General features: G+C 36.9%; 1 long non-coding RNA gene across 1 annotated transcript in view; it reads left to right on the top strand.

The window, feature by feature from the left end:
* The window catches only part of LOC129049758 (uncharacterized), a 106,734-nt gene extending 92,198 nt beyond the window's left edge, over positions 1-14,536 (top strand). Inside the window, exon 4 of the long non-coding RNA XR_008513065.2 lies at positions 14,473-14,536. This is a non-coding gene — a long non-coding RNA (uncharacterized LOC129049758). The remainder of the gene's footprint in view (positions 1-14,472) is intronic.
* The last annotated feature ends 951 nt before the right edge of the window (positions 14,537-15,487 follow it).

Raw genomic sequence — 15,487 nt, 5'->3', positions numbered from 1 at the left:
TGTGCCAGTTTTCTCACCACACCCAACCAAATAACATCACGTTGGCTATTCATGTTAGTAAATTTGATAGGGGCAGGCAAGCATCCAAATTGGGGCTTAGCCTGAGAGGGTGCTTGGCTTTGCCCACGAAAGAATTCAAGGGTGAGCTGAAGGTATTAGCAACTTTTATTGAAGTGTACAGCAGCAGCAGATGTACTACTTTTGGTGGAGCAGGACTAACCCTTAGTCAGTATGCCCAGAGTAGCAGTGTATGGGCTGTTGGCAGCTGTTTTTATACCCACTTTTAATTAAGAGGCAGATTACTTAGAACTTCCTGCAAAAAAAGGTGGGGAAATTTTATAAGGTAACTTTTAGGCTATTGTCATCATGCATTGCCATGGTGTGTTTGTCATGGCACCAGTGGGAGTGGCTTTATGTTAATGGGCAGTGAGGGCAACTAGAGATTGTTTTTATTTCCATCGACTGATTTTGACTGGCTTCTTTACTGCATCCTGTTTTGACCAGATTCTGATCTGATTAGTAGGGTCATGACCAGTGTCATGACGAGTGCTTGGAAAACAAGTCCTGATGATCTCCTACCTCAGATTATGGGGGGATATAAACCGCAGGGTTGATCCATTCATACAAAGACAGTTCTCCGGAGGAGTTTCCAAGTGGGAGCCATTAACAGCAATACAAGCAAAAGTTAGGAGATGGGGATATTAAATCAATGAAAGAGATCTCAGAGGATTTGGGCAGGTTCCAGTCAGATCTGCAAAGTCACCAAATTATGTGTTTCACTTATCCAAATGTCATGCTCATGCCCCTGTTGATTCTCATCTAGATATTACAGTAGCCTCTGATCTTGCTGCTTCTAGTGTTTCCCTTCTCCATTCCATTCTTCTTCTTGTATTTTTAAAACACAAAAATGAGCATGCCACAACTCTCTAAAATCAGTGGCATCCTTAAAGGAAATGTCAAACTCTTATGTGCAACACCTAAGGCTCAATTTTTCTGAACCTGGTCTACTTTTCTATCTTCATCCATGGCAGTGTCTAGACCCACATACCATGCTTAATTGTACCTAACAAATTACTATTTTTTGAATCTCCCAAGCTTAACTAAACTGTGAGGAATTTCTGGAACTATTTTATGCACTTAGTTTGCCCAATAGTCCTCTTGTTCAATTGACTTTCTTGAACTTAGTCTAAATTTAACTAAAATGTCATTCTCTGTAGGAAGTTGTCAACCCACTCAAAGTCAGGCTAGTTTAGTTGCCTACAGGGCCACTTGAGCAGAATATATATATATTACCAGAGCATTTCATATCATGTTATAGTTAGTTTTTTTTATATCTAATTAGTATTAATAGTATAAACCACATGTGTCAGAAGAAAAAAATTAATTTGTGTCAAGAAGAAAAAAGAGAGTGCGTCTCTGAGGCATTATAGCTATTAAAAGCTAAGCAAAAATTAGATTTAACCTAGAAAATAATAAGAAGTCACTGAAAAAATGAAGTTTAGTTATAATCTGTCAAAATTAGAGATAAGTTTAAAACAACTGCAGGTAAAACAGTTTTGATTTGAAATAATTTAAAATATACATAAGATCTGTGAAAAGAAATATTTATGCAATCTATTTTAATTGTGTGAATAACCTGTGATGTGTATGCAGTCACAATTATAGTTTTGAAGTATGTGGAGAGGAATTATAGAAGTGCATCATTTTAATTTTAATTACAACAGAACTGTTTACTAAAAAATTGACCAAATTTTCATAAATTATGTTAGAGTTTCAATCCTTTCAAGTAATTTAACCTGAGTAATAAGGTATTACATAAGCATGATTGATTTATAGCTATGCTTTGGAATTCTAAAAGACGTATAAATAATAAGAAAAAAATTAGAATGCTGAAATATTTAATTCTATTTAAAGTCATAGGATATTGGATTGAGGATTAAAGCAATTTTCACTATTTTTTTCTAAATATTTCTGTATTACTTACCCTTTTAAAATTAGCATGTATCATTTTTGAAATTCTAAAGAGTTTAGAAAAGATGAAATAAATCATTAATCACAAATATCTAAAAATTTTATGATCTTAGTAGATTCAATCCATGATTAAATCAGAATAGATTCAATCAACTTCTGATTGCAAATCAACATGTAAAGACCTTGGAAGCCATTACTTCCATCCTTACAACAAGAAAATCAAAACAACATGAAAATCAACATTTGGACCCATCTGAAAATTGATAAAGCAAACTTCTATCCTGAAATCTCGAGAGACAGGTAAATTAAGAGAGTCACAGATGAGCTTACCTAGAAGAGAAGCTGCTGAAGCTACAAATTTGCAGAACATTTAAATGCTATTATTGGTGAATTCCTGGAGTCTGAGTTTAGACTAGAATGAGAGTGGAAAATTCCTAGGGGCTACAGTCTTAGAGGTCCAACACTCCAGGATCCCACATTCCAGGAACTCCACAAGGCTCTCATGGTTAAGCACCAAAAGATATCCATATGTGGCTCTGGAAGGAGACCAGGAAGAGTAACCATTGTACAATATTCCCCAAAACATTCTTCATAACAAAGGAACTATTCACTACATGAAGGTCAAAATTACTTGAGCCTTACTGCCAGCTAGAGGGAGGGCATTTCTCCCATACTAGCCCCTCAATAGACTTCCTCCCTTACCTAAAGGATGAGTGGGGAAGGTGAGAAACACTGGGAAGGTTACGATTCAGAGAAACAGTCTCACTAAATACTGATTATAATTATAGGTTCATTAACTTCTCTGCCACACCCTTTACATCAATATAGGTTCAGTAAAATCACAACAGATTGTAACCGAAACAGCTGCAGGATGCAATCTGTCTGTGGAGGAGTTTTTAGAGAATTTCCAAATCAACAGGGCAGTAGGGGGCAAAAACAAGAACACTAGAGGAATTTGAAGCAGTTGGCACCTACTGCTACAGCAAATATTAAACTCAGATTAACTCCTAGCCAGTTTAAAATAAATCATTACACTAAATGCCTATTTACCGAAGTTCCTATTACCTGATATATCATGTCTGGCGTCTAACAAAATATCACAAAGTATGCTGAAAGCCAAGAAAATACAGCCTGAAATAACAGAACAAGCATCAAAACCATATTTAGACATTATGTTCCCAATAACAAACAAGATGAACTCTCTGTGGCTCAAAAGTTAAAGTAGAGTAATGGAGGCTAAGCAAGACAGTGGAATAAAAGGCTCCACCAATCACCATTGCGTCAAGGACACCAAGTTAACAAGTGTCTACACAGATGAAACAGCTTCATAAGAACTAAAAATCAGATGAGCCCTCATAGTACCTGATTTTAAGTTTGTGTCACTGAAAGAGGCACTGAAGAGGTAGAAAACAGCCTCGAATAGCTGACGCCACTCCTCCTCCACCCCCAAGCAGTGGCAGTGTGATGCAGAGTGTTTCCAGGTGCTGGGGGAGGGGAGAGCACAGCAATTGTGAAGCATTGAACTCAATGCTGTCCTGTTAGAACAGAAAGGAAAACAAGACAAAACTCAGCTGATGCCCACTCACGGAAGGAGCATTTAAACCAGCATTAGCCAGAGTGGAATCGCCAATCCCAGCAGTTGGAACTTGAGTTCCTGCAAACTTCGCCACTGAAGGCCAAAGTGCCCTTGGTCTCTATAAACCTGAAAGGCAGTTTAGGCCATAAGGATTGCAACTCTTAGCTAAGTCCTAGTGCTGAACTGGGCTGAGACAGTGGACTAGGGGGTACATGACATTTTGAGATACCAGCTGGAGCAGCTAAGGGAGTGCTGGCATCACCCCTCCCCTAACCAAAGCTGCACAGCTCACAGCTCAAAAAGACTTCTTCCTTCTGCTTGAGAAGAGGAGAGAGAAGAGTGAGGAGGACTTTGTATTGCATCTTGGATACCAGCTAAGCCACAGCTGGACACGGCACCAATCAGAGTCGCAAGGGCACCATTCCAGGCCCCAGCTCTCAGATAACATTTCTAAACACACCCTGAACCAGAAGGGAACCCACTGCCTTGAAGAGAAGGATGCAGTCCAGGGGCATAGGTCACCTGCTAACTGAGGAGCCCTTGGGCCCTGAATAACCAGTAGTGATACCCAGGTACTACATTACAGGCCTTGGGTGAGCCCCTGAAACTAGCTGGCTTCAGGTGAGAATCAGCATGTTACCAGCTGTGGCGGCTATGGGGCAAGATCCGTTCTGCCTGAGAAAAGCAGAGGGAAAAGTAAAGGGGACTTTGTCTTGCACCTTAGGTAACAGCATGGCCACAGGGGGATAGAGCACCAAGTGGGCCTGTGGGATCGCCAATTCCAGAACTTGACCCTTGGATGGCATTTCTGGATCTGCGCTGGGGAAGACAGGAGCCCATTGTCCTGAAAGGTGAGTGTTAGGTCAGGCAGAATTCATCACAAGCTGACTTAAGAGCCCTTAGGCCTTAAGGGAATATTGGTGGTAGTCTCGCAGCACTCCCTGTGGGCCTATGGGAGCAGTAGCTATAAGGTGAGGCTCTCCTGCCTTTGGAAAGGAGAGGAAATGGTGGACAGGATTGCATCTTGTGGTTTGAGTGCCAGCTCAGCCACAGCACAAAAGAACACCAGGTAGATTTCTAAGGTTTTTGACTCTAGTCTCTGACTCCTTGATGGCACCTCTGAACCTACGCAGGGCCTGGGGATCCTCACTGCCTTGAAAAGAAAGATACGTCCTGGTTGGCTTTGCCACTTGCCAATTGCAGACCCCCAGGGCCTTGTGTAAGCAGTAGCCAGGGAGTAGTTACAGCAGGCTCTGGGTGAGACCTAGTGCTGTGCCAGCTTCATGTCAGTCGTATTGGTAGTGGTGGTGACAGGGATGCTTGTATCACTCCACTCCCAGCTTTAGGTGTCTCAGAACAAACAGAGATGTCCACTTTCATCAGCGTTTTTCAACACACTACTGGAATTCCAAGTTAGAGCAATCAGACAAGAGAAAGAAGTAAAGGGTGTCCAATTGGAATGAAAGAAGTCAAATTATCCTTGTTTGCAGACCCTCCAAATCCTAAAGAGATTAACTAAGATCTGAATAGGAAACATTTGTCATCTATTGTCTCTAAGGGTAGCCACTGTAAAACTTCACAAGAACTTTGGTCTCCACAGTCTTTATCTTAACCTGAACACTCCCTTTCTATCAATTCCAGGTCTTTAGACAAACTCAACCAATTGTCAACCAGAAAATGTTTAAATTCACCTATAGCCTGGAAGCCCCCCAGTTTTGAGTTGTCTCACCTTTCCAGACCAAGCCAATGTATTTCTTAAATGTATTTGATTGATGTCTCATGCCTCTCTAAAATGTATAAAACTAACTTGCGCCCCGACTACCTAGGGCACATGTTCTCAGGGCCTGCTGTGGTCTGTGTCACAGGCCATGGTCACTCATATTTAGCTTAGAATAAATCTCTTCGACTATTTTACAGAGTTTGACTCTTCATTGATGGAAATTCTAATTATTAATAGCCACAAGATAGATACTTTAAATTAGACTCATAATTAAAAAAAATTTGAGAGTTCTTATTCTAAAGAATTGCCTTATACACATTTATAAAAATATTAAAATTTTTAAAAGGGACACATAATAGTGTTATGGCTAGACTTAGAAATTCTCTTGACAAAACTAAAGAGTAAATCTGCCCTAAAAGTTAAAATCCTTTGTATGCTCAAACTTCTTGCTTTGAAACCCCTGTAAGACTTACAAAAAGCGTTCCACCCTATGGTCTAGTCACTAAGATTCTGTGCCTTTATGGCTGTAGCCCAGGTTGGATTCCTGGTCAGGGAACCAATTGGGGTATCCATTTGTTACGGGTCCTTTTTCCTTCCATGGACAGATCTTGATATTTTCTTTTTTGTTTTGTTTGTTTTGTTTTTTCATCTTTGGAGCATATGAAGCCTTTGGGCTTTTATGTGTAGGCGCTCAGCTGAGAAACAGCTCCTAGAAAATATGGTCAGACAGAAATTAGGTATAATAGGGTTGCTTCTTTTTCAGAGCTATCCATACTAAGTTCAGACATAGGAAGTATGCCTTTTGCCTTATTAAAGTCAATAACCTAATCAAGAAACAAGCTTTGTTAAAAAGGCCACCTATCTAACTAGATTGGTCTGCAAAATACTTTCTGGAATTTTTATGGCTATTCTAACATGTTTTGTAAGAGAAATTTACATCTATAGAAGAAATTTTCATGTTTAAGTGTATCTCCCTTCCAGTATCTAAGTCACTAGAAACTGTTAGGAAGAGAAAGATATTGGCTTACAAATCTTCCCTTTGTTTAAGATACTTTCCTGATGATCTTGTCTTGACTGGACCTTTACTTACCCCTTTTTTATTTCAAGGAATAATGGTGTTTAGATCTAAATTCTGTGCCTTTGATACGTAAATATTCACCTAAGAAGTCATGTCTTGGGAAATAAAAATTTCTGCTTGCTAGGTAATAATCATTTAGAGCTTGACAGTCTAAAAGGGGGAAACAAAACTATTTGAAAAGTGGCAAATGAAGAATCTTAAAAAGCTGTAAGATCCACTTCTGACTGTGTCTGCATGTCTATATGTTTATATGTGTTGTGTTATGTTATGTGCTAATTCACTACCAAAATATAAGAGCTCTAATTAATTGGCTTAAAGAAAAATATAAGTGCTTAGATAAAATATTTTATCAGAAAAATAGAAACAAACATAAATGTCTTTTAGTTCACATGCCTTGGATAAAGCTTTGTTAAATAAAGTTAGTTTCAAATTGTTGGAAATATAAAGTTGGAATGTCCTCAGAACTGTCAGTGTAAAACATAATTCAGACATTTTCGCTTGTACTCCTCACCAGACAGGTTTAGGCTGTTTCTACCAGAAGTATCAAGGTCATAACACACTGCTTATTGCTTCTGTAGTACTTTTAATATGTGCTGGATTTGTCTGTGTGCTAAAGCTTTGAGGGATGGCTGCTAGGCTTCTCTGAAGCCTTGTGCACATCTGATTGTAAGCTTATCTTTGGTTTTTGAGCCTCTAGATTCTGAGGTCTGAACAAGTGGACATGGTAAGGCCTAAGGACATGTTCTTAGCACCTGGACCACCAGCTACAGGGCAGAGTCAAGCCCAGTATGGCCCCATCTTCTATGGCACAGCTTTGCCTCCTAGCCAGGCTGGGAGGGGTTAGATCCTTCAGACATCATCTTCACAACTCTGTCCTTTTTCCTGAGCTCATACCTGGTATGTAATGCAAGATCCAGATGGGCCCCACCCTCGATAGCCATCCATGGGTGTCACATGGCTACTTGGGACCCCATACAACTTGGGAAGACTTTAGGAAGGGTACCTGCTTTATAGCTTCAAAATTCTTTTCAGTAACTTAAAATCCTGTTTTGCTAAGTAATACATAACCATAAAATGTCTGAGTCATTCAAAAGTAAGTTAACATAATTAAATATTAATTACTAATCATAAATTTAAGTTTATATACTTTGACATCTCATTTCCATATAGTATACAAAAGGTAAATATATTTAGATTTGTTAATAAAACATTAAAGAAATATGTTTCAAAAATTATAAAGTGTTTTTCATCTACAAATATTATTACAAAATAGTTGAAATTACTTCCTAAGTAAGTTTTCTACTTAAAATTGGGGTTAATAAGAGTTAAAATTGTAGAACCGGGAGGCTACAGCAGGGTGAGAAAGCAGTCATCCTCTCTGTGTCCTTGGAAAATCTTGCAAAACCTTTTTTTTAAAATATATTTGCTTACAAGTTAAGGCAATGTGTACAGCCAGGAATGTGTGTTTCTATATTTCTGTCCCCCCATATTCCCTACTTCTTCTTGTTACTTCCAAGCAAATACCCATGCCCTTTGTATTTCCTTGCTTTGGATACTTTTTACAGGGCAGAAAGCAGTAGTTGCATGGAACATTTCAATTTGATTTTTGTAGATGTTCAAACACATTAAAAGGATTGTTATGGGAATGTATTTGAGGAACATAAAAGTAGGGAATGGATAGAATTTCCAGAGACTACAAAAAATTGAAAGTTGATTGGTGGGTTTGGAGATTACCAGAGAGAGAGTAGAGAGAGAGAGAGCAGAGATCTGTTCCCTCTTCTCCAAGTCCTCACAGATCACAAGGTGATAAGACTTGGAGAAGAGGGAGCAGATGGCTGTGTGATGTAGCTTTAGAGGCTGGATTGTAATTGCTGAGGTCTAGATGCTGTTCTGGAAACAACAGATCTAATAGAATGGAGGAATTCTACAGACTGTACAATGGGCATCTCAGCAGGAGCAAAGAGGGACCACTAGCAGTCACTAAGATTCTTCTCCAACACCCTGGCTCTGTATAGAAACTGGAACTTTGGGACAATTTTGCTCTATGTGGCAGGACAAAGCCTCAGAACAGAAACTAAACTGATTTCAAGAAAATAATAAATAATATATCTAAGATACCTGAGCAACTATATTGAAACATAACATATTAAATTACTCATACTTTTTTATCCCCCTCAAATGCAGTATCACAGCATACTGCTTATGAATGTATGAAGTATTTCAACACACAACTTGCATACCTATGAATAACAATACTTATTAAATATATTTTAATGATTTAAATTTCTTCAAGAAATATGACTAAAATATATATGAAAATTCAATGAAATAAAATACCTGCACTCTGTCGAATCATCACATAAGAGTAAATGAATAAGAAATGGGGGTTTGAATGAACAGAATGCTGGAGACAGGTAAACTCGCAAAAATAGGTAACAATTGTGAATGAAATACAACACTTTTCTAAGTGAGATAACGTACAGATGGCAATAATAGTAACTGTCTGTCATTCACATTTGAAGTTAGGAACTAGAAGCTGGGTCAGCTGGATCATGTTGAACATTTTGAAGAGAACTTAGTAAGATATTCAGGTTTTTAGGGTGACAGAGGGAATAAACAAATGAGAATTACAGGCTTAAGACTTTCATGGGGAGATACTGGCACCCTCCAAAGATTTTATAAAAAATTACTGAAATTAGGTGATAAATCACAGAATGTATGTTTTAATTTATGCTGCATCTAATTATTTTGAAATCTGGGGAAAAACACTATTAAATATTTCAAAGGTTAATAAAACAGCACGAGTAGTTATAAAATACTAACTAAAACTACTGTATTTTCTTTCTTTTTTTTTTTTTTTAAATAGAGATGGGGTAGTCTCACTATGTTGTCCAGGCTGGTCTCAAACTCCTGGACTCAAGTGATCTGCCCACCTCGGCTTCCCAAAATGCTGGTGTGAGCCACTGTGCCAGGTCTCTTTTTTCTTTTATTGTGAAAATATCAGAAATAAGAGGGAGACTAATTCAGTTGTTACATATATTATTTGGGGAGACATTTGTAACCATCTATACTTCTTTGTTATGTCTTTTAATCTGAATTTTTTTGTGACGTATATATTTTATTTTTAAAACAATGAAGCAACATTTATAATCAATATATAATTTAAAAGGAAAAAAACCTAAAAACTTTTATGTGATAGCACACTAGCAAACGTGTAGCCTATAATGATTTCCCCTTTCAAATTGATTTTCATATATTAATTCATTATAACTCCCATTGTTCCCTGGGGTATCAATTTCTAGCTGATTACCTTTATCAAAAAGTATTTTTCAGTAATTCCCATGTGATTTAAACTTTCACCAGCTTAAAATGTAATTTTTGTTCTTGAATGTTCCTCTTTTACAAAACAAGTTGTCCAAATCATCTTCTTCAGACATTTAAGAGGCTTATTCCACTTCTTTTTGTGTCTTGCATTTGAAAGACAAAGTCCTAGAGGGTTTCTATAAGCATAATATGGTAGATCTTTATGTAAGTGAGTTAAATGGCAGGTGTTCCCTGTGATCACCTTGGATTATATTTTTGCTCTGTTCATCCTAAATTTGAGCATTTCCAGAGAATTTACAGAAAGCTTTCATCTAGAGTTTCTTCAGAGGACTGCCTTTGTAACATAAGAGAGCAAGAAACAGCAGAGTGTTAGCGGTGTAGTTTAAGTTCAAGGACAACAGACCCATGTCAGAGGAGGCATGATTCTGAGTAGCGTACTCTTTTTTTTTTTTTGAGATGGAGTTTCGCTCCGTCTCCCAGGCTGGAGTGCAGTGGCTTGATCTCCGCTCACTGCAAACTCCACCTCCTGTGTTCAAGCGATTCTCGTGTCTCAGCCTCCTGAATAGCTGAGGTTACAGGTGCCCGCCACTACACCCAACTAATTTTTGTATTTTTTAGTGGAGACAGAGTTTCACTATGTTGGCCAGGCTTGTCTCAAACTCCTGATCTCAAGTGGTCTGCCTGCCTCGGCCTCCCAAAGTGCTGGGATTACAGGCGTGAGCCACTGCATCCAGCCTTCAAATATTTCTTTTAGATGAGTTACCAGAAACTCATGCCTGAGTACTAGGTATAGTTTTTTAAATACCTGTATGAATAAAAACTAAACAGAGTTTGCCGTCTTATTAATACAGTCACCAAGAAACTTTGAGAACACTAACTCTTATGATCATTGGGAACCATAATTTATCAGTGATCCAAGACAGTTATAAATTGACTTGCACATAAAAAATTTTAGCCCTGTGGGGGAACTCAATAAATTGATGTCTCTGGACACTTGCCTTTTGGTTTAGGAAGACATTATTATATTCAATTGTAAAATAGAGACACAAAATGAGTTATACTTCTAAATGATTATTTTAATTTTCTCATGTATACCAAGTAAATAATGTTGGACAATGCCTAGATGACCGAATAGAAGTAGAATACTGTCAATACTCTAAGACTATGTAAGTAAGGATAAAAATATGTTCACAGTGGAGGAGATGCCATTGACCCCAAGAGTACGCAGGTTATTTCTATGAATTAGAAGCCAGATGTATTTCTAGGCAATTCTGCACATACAAAACTTTCCTAAAATTTTCTTCATTATTAATTTCTTGCTAAGCCTCCTCATTTCATGTCTTGGTCTTTAATTGAAGTATGCCAGTTGTTTGATTCTCCAGATTTCTTAAATAGGCAATTGCTTTATTGCACCTTGTAGAATGGCAGTACTATATTCCACAACAAGGTGGTTGCGTCCTTCCAAAATACCCTGTACAGAGTTCAACTGGTTAACTTAAAAGCAACTTATAAAATGCACACTATATACCATGGTGTCTCTGAGAGGGGTATTATTTGTAAGAATGTGAGAGGATCAGTTGTGGCCAATTTGTGATATTTAGTATAACTCTGTAGTACTATTCAATAAATAGTACCCATTAATTTTCTAGGCATGTTGTAGTTTTAAGGTAGTGGTTAAGAAACAGTCTGGGTTAAATATAGTTTGCAAACATACTGATTTTGTGACTGAAGATTAATTACTTAACTCTACAGATTTTTTTTTTATTTCTGAATTGGATATAACAGTATTCCTATCTATTAATTGTCTCCTGTGATGTTTAAATGAGAATAACATTTTGCATATGAATAACATATAATACACAATAAATATGTTATTTTAAAATGCATATTGGAAATGGCTTACAAATTTGTTCTTAGTTGCTTATATGTTATTCAAATTTTCAGCAGAAGCAGAAAACATAAACCAAGTTGGAATATTAAAAACAACTTATACATATATTATTAATATAAAAACTTGCTTAATGATCTTTAAGTGGTCATTTGATCTGCTTTTGTACTCAGCAGAAGAAAGATCATTGAAACTGAAAACAGGCCAAACCAAAACATAAAGATAATAATGAGTAAAAAAAATACTAAACTGCCAAACATACTGAGATTAAAATGTGTGTGTGTATATATATATATAAATATGCATATATCTGTTTTATATATATATTTGTCATATGCCTATATATAAGATATATATATATGTATGTGTGTGTGAGAGAGAGAGATATATTATCGGAATACAAAATAAAAGAGGAGAGATAAAATGGTGCAGAAAATTATTTGAAGAGATAACGGTCAGAAATTTTTTAAAGTACACACAGTATATCACAGTAATCCATTTCAAGTGGGAAAATGCAAAGAAAACCATATCTAGATATATCAGTCAAACTGCTCAAAACCAAAGATACAGAGAAAACCTTTTTTCTTTTCTTTTTTCTTTTTTTTTTTTTTTTTGAGACAGAGTCTTGCTCTGTCACCAAGGCTGGAGTGCAGTGGCACAATCTTGGCTCACTGCAACCTCTCCCTCCTGGGTTCAGGTGATTCTCCCACTTCAGCCTCCTGAGTAGCTGGGATTCCAGGCACCCACCACCACACCTGGCTAATTTTTGTATTTTCAGTAGAGACGGGGTTTCACCATGTTGGTTAGGCTGATCTCAAAGCGTCTAGAGTCCAGGGCAAGGCCTATTACAATAAAAACAATGAGTACATCTCTTCGGAAATAATGAAGGTCAGAAGACAAAGAAAGAACATTTTTATAATGTGCAGTTGGAGGAAAACAAACTATTCATTCTATATCAATTATATTTCAGTTGAAATATTATGTAACTATGAAGGCAAAATAATAATATTTTCAGAGACACTTGGTCTCCAGCCCACCTGTACTACAAAAAATACTGAAAGTTCTTCAAACTAAAAGAAATGATTACAAATAAAAATGTTTAACTGCTCAAAAAATACAAATAGGTGGATAATTATAAAATATCTTTTAAAAGTTAAATACATACACCTGTGTATGTATATGCATATACACATGCCTATATGTATGTGTATATATATATATTATGTATGTACTCTCTAGTGATTATTTTAAGAAAAAGTAACAACAATATATGATGGGATTATTGCATATGTAGAAATACATAATGACAAATATGAGCCTTAGGGCATGAGGAGGTCAATGAAACTTTACTATTGTAAGGTTCTTATGGTGTCTATAAAGTTAGTTTAAAAATGTATTTGATAGATTGTAAAAATTTAAAACATATACTGGAATCTCTAGAGTAGTCCCTAAATTAGTCCAAAAATATTTAACTAAAAATTCATAAAACAGATAAACTATTTTTTAAATTTGATTAAACAATATGAATATAAGATATTTAAAGCAGGGGAACCAATAATAGATTGGAAAAATAGGGGACATATGCCAACACAGTAGATTTAAATCCTGGCATATAAACATTTATATTAAATGTAAATGATCCAAACACTTCTATTAAAAAAGAGAGGTTTTCAGATTGGGTTAACAAAAAAAAAAAGCGGCTGGGCGTGGTGGCTCACGCCTGTAATCCCAGCACTTTGGGAGGCCGAGGTGGGCAGATCACGAGGTCAGGAGATTGAGACCATCCTGGCTAACATGGTGAAACCCCGTCTCTACTAAAAATATAAAAAAATAGCTGGGTGTGGTGGTGGGCACCTGTAGTCTCAGCTACTCTGGAGGCTGAGGCAGGAGAATGGCGTGAACCTGGGAGGTGGAGCTTGCAGTGAGCCGAGATCGTGCACTGCACTCCAGCCTGGGTGACAGAGAAAGACTCTGTAACAAAAAAAAAAAAAAAAAAAAAGCAAGAACTAACTATAGTTTATTTAGAAGAAATACATTCTAAATTATGGGACTTTATAATCTGAAAGCAAAATAGTAGAAAACTATCTTCTATGCAAACAATAAAAATTAGAGAACTGGTATGGCTATATATTAATATTAGATAAAGTAGATTTGATGACAAAAAGCTATGCTATAGATAACAATATTTTGTAATGATATATGAGTAAACTTTATCAAAAAGTCATAACCATCTTAAATACATATGACGGTAAATATAGAATTTCAAAATACGAGAACATACAATTGATAGAAATACAGAAAGGCAGAGAAATTCACGATCGTAGGTGAGAGTTTCAAAAATAATAATATGACTTACTATCTGCAAGTCTTCAATTTTGGTAACAGAAATAACACATATAAAACCAACAATAAGGCGAGGTACGGTGGCTCACACCTGTAATCCCAGCACTTTGGGAGGCCAAGGCTCGTGGATTGCTTGAGTCCAGGAGTTTGGAACCAGCCTGTGCAATACGGTGAAACTCAGTCTCTACAAAAAATACAACAAATTAGCTGGGCATGGTAGTGCACACCTGTGGGCCCAGTTACTTGGGAAGTAGAAACAAGAGGATCTCTTGAACCTGGGAGGTCAAGGCTGCAGTGAGCCATGATTGTGCCACTGCACTCCAGCTAGTGTGACAGAGCAAGACTGTCTCGAAAATAAAAATAAATAAAATAAAACCAACAATAATATACCTCAGAATATGACTTTGCTAAAAATTAGAGTTACAGAGTACTATAAGGAGACAGAAAAAAGTAGAACCTTGAATTAAATTTTAGTTAGATAAATGTATGAGTGTCTTAGATAAAGATAGTGGTGGCAGCAGAGTAGAAAAGTTCAGGTTGCATTCACAGTTTTGCCACTAATTCTTCTTCAGGATTTGTTCGCAATTTTACCACTGCTTGAAGAATAGAATGCTTAACAAGTTCCCATTGTAAGGTAAGTATATCAATTCCTTTATTGGTCCAATAGAAATAAGCTCTAATAAGATGTCAGAATTACTTGAGGGAAACTGTAAAGAGCATACCAAATAGTATGTACTGAATAGATTTTGATGTCTTCCCTTCTCCAAATGTTTCTTATTTTCTGGTGTTACTGATGTAGATTATATGCTTATTTGATGCCATATGGATATCCCAGTACAGATTTCCTTTCCTCTAGTCTCTGTTAACACTTGCCTAAACTCCACAATGTGACTAGATTGATTATTCTGCTGAAAGACTTCCAGATTTATCAGTTGCCCATAATAAAATATTAATTTCCATAGCATAGCATCACATCTTATTCACTTAAAAAGGAATAGAAATTAGACCTGGAAAATATAACCAAATATATAAATTGAATAAGAAACCACACATTTACACTTTGCTTCATCATTGGAATTAATATAATTATGGAATAACTTATAAATTTTATTCACTTCAAAAAATAAACAATGGGCTGGGCATGGTGGCTCATACTTATAATTCCAGCACTTTGGGAGGCTAAGGTAGTCAGACTGCTTGATCCCAGGAGGTTGAGACTAATCTGGGCAACATGGTGAAACCCCATCTCTACAAAAAATTAGCCAGATGTGGTGGCATATGCCTATAATCCCAGGTACTTGGGAGGCTGAGGTAAGAGAATCATTTGTGCCACTGCACTCCAGCCTGGGCACCAGAGGAAGACCTTGTCTCAAAAAACAAACAAACAAACAACAAACAACAATGTTCTAAGCTTAGATATAAAAAAAAAAATTGCTGGGCGTGGTGGCTCACGCATATAATCCCAGCACTTTGGGAGGTCGAGGCAGGAGGATCACCTGAGGCCAGGAGTTTGAGACCAGCCTGGCCAACATGGTGAAACCCCGTCTCTACTAAAAATACAAAATTAGCCAGGAGTGGTGGCACACG

The sequence above is a fragment of the Pongo abelii genome, chromosome 15 (assembly GCF_028885655.2).
Source record: "Pongo abelii isolate AG06213 chromosome 15, NHGRI_mPonAbe1-v2.0_pri, whole genome shotgun sequence".
Classification (NCBI taxonomy): Eukaryota; Metazoa; Chordata; class Mammalia; order Primates; family Hominidae; genus Pongo; species Pongo abelii.
The sequence above is the reverse complement of the archived record's forward strand: the minus strand, read 5'-3'. Positions and strand labels throughout refer to the sequence as shown.